This window comes from Piliocolobus tephrosceles, chromosome 11, assembly GCF_002776525.5.
Source record: "Piliocolobus tephrosceles isolate RC106 chromosome 11, ASM277652v3, whole genome shotgun sequence".
Taxonomy (NCBI): domain Eukaryota; kingdom Metazoa; phylum Chordata; class Mammalia; order Primates; family Cercopithecidae; genus Piliocolobus; species Piliocolobus tephrosceles.
The window spans coordinates 87,155,655-87,160,289 of NC_045444.1; positions in this window are offsets into that span (position 1 = coordinate 87,155,655).

Consider the following 4,635-nt stretch of genomic DNA (forward strand, 5'->3'; position numbering starts at 1 on the left):
TGCGGTGGCTCACACCTGAAATCCCAGCACTATGGGAGACCAAGGTGGGTGGATCACGAGGTCAGGAGTTCAAGACCAGCCTGGCCAAGATGGTGAAATCCCTGTCTCTATTAGAAATACAAAAAATTAGCCGGGTGTGGTGGCAAGCTCCTGTAATCCCAGCTATTCGGGAGGGTGGGGCAGGAGAATTGCTTTAACTTGGGAGGTGGAGGTTGCAGTGAGCCGAGATCCACCACTGCACTACAGCCTGGGCAACAGAGCAAGACTCCGTCTCAAAAAAAAAAGTGGCAAAACAAGGTCTGGCCAAAGGCCTTAATACTAATTCTAGAAACCTAAATGATTAAAATTTTAAAAGTGAAACTAAATGTAAAGTCATTAGTATACCAGGCGCTGTTGCAGTGAGCCAAGATCGCAACACTGCACACGAGCCTGGGCAATAGAGTGAGACTCTGTCTCCAAAAAAAAAAAAGAATTGCTTGAACCCTGGAGGCGGAAGTTGCAGGCCGAAGTTGCAGTGAGCCGGGACTGCGCCACTGCATTCCAGCCCAGGCGACAGAGTGAGACTCTGTCTCAAAAAAAAAAAAAAGTCACTAGTATAACTGGCACTGTTACAGTAGGTAGCTAGTCAGGTATGAACAAAGCAGGAGATGGCTCCCCCAAAACCCACTATGAGTGTTGGGCAACCATCAGGTGAGATGGTCATGCGGTTATTACTTGTCTTGCTAAAGTAGTAATTGGTCACAGCTGGCACCAGGGAAAGGCTGGCTTCTAATAGAGAACACCTGAAACTGATGAGCAGCAACTTCCCGATAAGATCTCAGGAGTTGGGCAAGTGGGGAGAAGTAATGCAAGATCCTGGAAGGATGCCAGTGTATAAAACCCCAAGTCATAAGCTCAAGCCACACACTTGTCTTCCAAGTCGCCCGCTTGGTCCTCTTCCAAGCATACTTTCCTTCCTTTCATTCCTCCTCTAAAGCTTTTTAATAAACTTTCACTCTTGCTCTAAAACGTGCCTCACTCTCTCCTGCCCCTCAGTCGAATTCTGTCTTCTGAGGAGGCAAGAATTGAGGTTGCTGCAGACCTGTACGGATACAGATTCGCTCCTAGTAAAAGCACCTCAGTTTAGTGGAAGATATAAATGGTGACAAGAGGATAGCTGTAAGCTAACTTCAAACTAGTCAAGAAAGAATCAAAACATTAATTAGACCAGCCATTGGAAGAAATGAGACAAACCAAGAACTGATGCCAAGAGAAACATTTTGAGATGCAGTTTTGCTCTTGTCGTCCAGGCTGGAGTCCAATGGCATGATCTCAGCTCGATCTCAGCTCACCGCAACCTCTGCCTCCCGGGTTCAAGCAGTTCTCCTGCCTCAGCCTCCCGAGTAGCTGGGATTACAGGCTTGTGCCACCACGCCCGGCTAATTTCGTATTTTTAAGAGAGAGGTTTTCTGCATGTTGGTCAGGCTGTCTCGAACTCCCAACCTCAGGTGATCTGCCCGCCTTGGCTCCCAAAGGGCTGGAATTACAGGCGTGAGCCGCTGCGCTCGGCTGGTATGTTTTAGGAACACCCAAATCCAACCACTGTCATCTAGGCAGTGAGCAGAATATGGTCTTGATGAAATCAATGGTAGAACCCAATGAATGGCTTGATGAGGTGAGAGCCCTATGGTGGACATGAATCTTAGGAGAGCAGCCTCCACTTACTACATGCCAGAAGCTTTACACACATTTAACCCTCACAATTGTCTTATGAGGTATTATTTATGGATGAGAATACTAAAGCTTGGAGATGTTAACTTGCCTAAAGTTACACAGTAAGGGGCACAGCTGTGATTCAAACACAGACCAGAACTCCACAAACTGGTGCCTTTAACTAGTTCACTGCATTTTTCAAATGGATCTTCTGTAAAGCTCCACTCTTCAATATTTTCAAAGATATGCCTTATGTTCTTACTTGTAATACAACCAAGTATCCTAGCCTTGAAATGCATTTTAAAGTTTGTTTTTTTTCCTCGTTTTTTCTTTGAGATGAAGTCTCACTCTGTTTCCAGGCTGGAGTGCAGTGGTGCAATCTTGGCTCACTGTGACCTCCGCCTTCCGGGTTCAAGCAATTCTCCTGCCTCAGCCTCCCAAGTAGCTGGGACTACAGGTGTGTGCCACCACGCCCAGCTAATTTTTGTATTTTTAATAGAGACGGGGTTCCACCATGTTGGCCAGGATGGTCTCGATCTCTTGACCTCGTGATCCACCTGCCTCAGCCTCCCAAACTGCTGGGATTACAGGTGTGAGCCACCATGCCTGGCCCTTTCTTTCTTAATTTCAGAATGTAGTCTTGTTAAAACCATTTCCCTCCCTTTCCCACCTCACACTCCCTTATACTATGCACATTTATCTAACTGCATGCTTGTTAAACTTACACTATACACTCTTATGTATAGGGTCTAGACTCTGTTGCCCAGGCTGGAGTCTGGCCACTCCATGGATCACTGCAGTCTCTATTTCCCTAGCTCAAGCAATCCTCCCACCTCAGCCTTCTCAGTAGCTGGGGCTACAACACACTGTGCCACCACATCTGGCCATATACACACACACACACACACACACACACACACACATATATATATTTTTTTCAAGTTTTAGTAGATTCAAGGTCTCACTGTGTTGCCCAGGCGGGTCTCAAACTCCTGGGCTCAGGTGATCCTCCCACCTTGGCCTCCCAAAGTGCTGCGATTATAGGTGTGAGCCACTGTGCCTGGCCCATCAAGGGCTAATCGTGACATATACCAGGCTTGGAGACTCAGCTGCAAAATTCCAGAGATTACCTTAAGGTGGTTAGTCAACAACCCAGCCATTGTTGAGATGATGCCAGCCCCCACTCCAGGTGGACCGCAACTCAAGATAGCCACCAGAGCAAGCCACAGAGACCTAAAACCCTGTACCACTCCCGCATGCCTCCCGTCCTAAGTTCCCTTTTTCAGCCCCTCTCCCCAGCCTAAAGTTCAAAGTGATTTATTTAAGGTACCAGCTTTGGCCATTTCCCCATTAATAGCTCTGGAATAAAGTTACTTTCCTTTTACTGCATCTCCTCCTTGTTATTGACTTTGCAAGTGGTGTGCAGCCAAGCCTGCATTCAGTTACAATAAATGGGAACTAAATCTTGGATTCACATGGGCAAAAAGATGGGAACAGTGACACTGGGGACTCCAGAAAGGAGGAGGAAGGGGCAGGGGCAAAGGCTGAAAAGCTTCCTTTTGGGTACTATGTTCACTGTCTGGGTGACAGGATCAGTAGAAGCCCAAACCTCAGCACCATGCATTATACACTTGTAACAAACCTGCCTATGTACCTCCTGAATCTAAAATTAAAAAAAAAAGATATGCCTTAAAACATGTCCATGAGCAGGCCGGGCATGGTGGCTCACACCTGTAATCCCAGCACTTTGGGAGGCCGAGGTGGACAGATCACCTGAGGTCAGGAGTTCACAACCAGCCTGGCCAACATGGTGAAACCCCATCTCTACCAAAAATACAAAAAAACAATAGCTGGGCATGGTGGCGGGTGCCTGTAATCCCAGTTATTCGGGAGGCTGACACAGGAGAATCACTTGAGCCCAGGAGGCGGAGGTTGTAGCGAGCCAAGATTGTGCCATTGCACTCCAGCCTGAGTGACAAGAGTGAGACTATGTCTCAAAAAAAAGAAAAAAAAAAAATCTATAAGCAAATCAGTTGGGAAATGTTGTTTACTGTATTCCAAGACATCTTTTTTTTTTTTTTTTTTTGAGATGCAGTCTCACTCTGTTGCCCAGGCTGGAGTGCAATGGCTCGATCTCAGCTCACTGCAACCTCTGCCTCCCAGGTTCAAGCGATTCTCCTGCCTCAGCCTCCGAAGTAGCTGGGATTGCAGGTGCCCACCACCGCGCCCAGCTAATTTTTTGTATTTTCAGTAGAGACAGGGTTTCACTGTGTTAGCCAGGATGGTCTTGATCTCCCGACCTTGTGATCCACCCATCTTGGCCTCCCAAAGTGTTGGGATTATAGGTGTCAGCCACCGCACTCGGCCTCCAGGACTTCTTACAGCCTTTACTGTAAACCCAAAGATCACACCTATAATCCCAGCACTTTGGGAGGCCAAGGTGGGCAGATCACAAGGTCAAGAGATCAAGACCATCCTGGCCAAAATGGTCTCTGTAAACCCCGTCTCTACTGAAAAAAAATACAAAAAGTAGCTGGGTGTGGTGGCGCACACCTGTAGTCCCAGCTACTTGGGAGGCTGAGGCAGGAGAATCGCTTGAACCTGGGAGGCAGGTGTTGCAGTGAGCGAGACTGCGCCACTGTACTCCAGCTGGGTAAAAGAGCAGACTCCGTCTCAAAAAGGAAAAAAAAAAATCAGAAAAAATAGCAAACGAATTGGCTGGTCTTTTCAGACCAACTTTTTATACTGTCCCTCCTCTTTCTAACTGTATCAAGTGAATAATTAATGGTAGAGCTCTTACCATTGGTATCAGTTTCAGGAATACCCAAATTTTCAGATTTGGGGATACTTGCATATACATAATAAGATATCTTGGAGATGAGACCCAAATTTAAACATGAAGTTCATTTATGTTTCATATATACCTTATACACATAGCCTGAA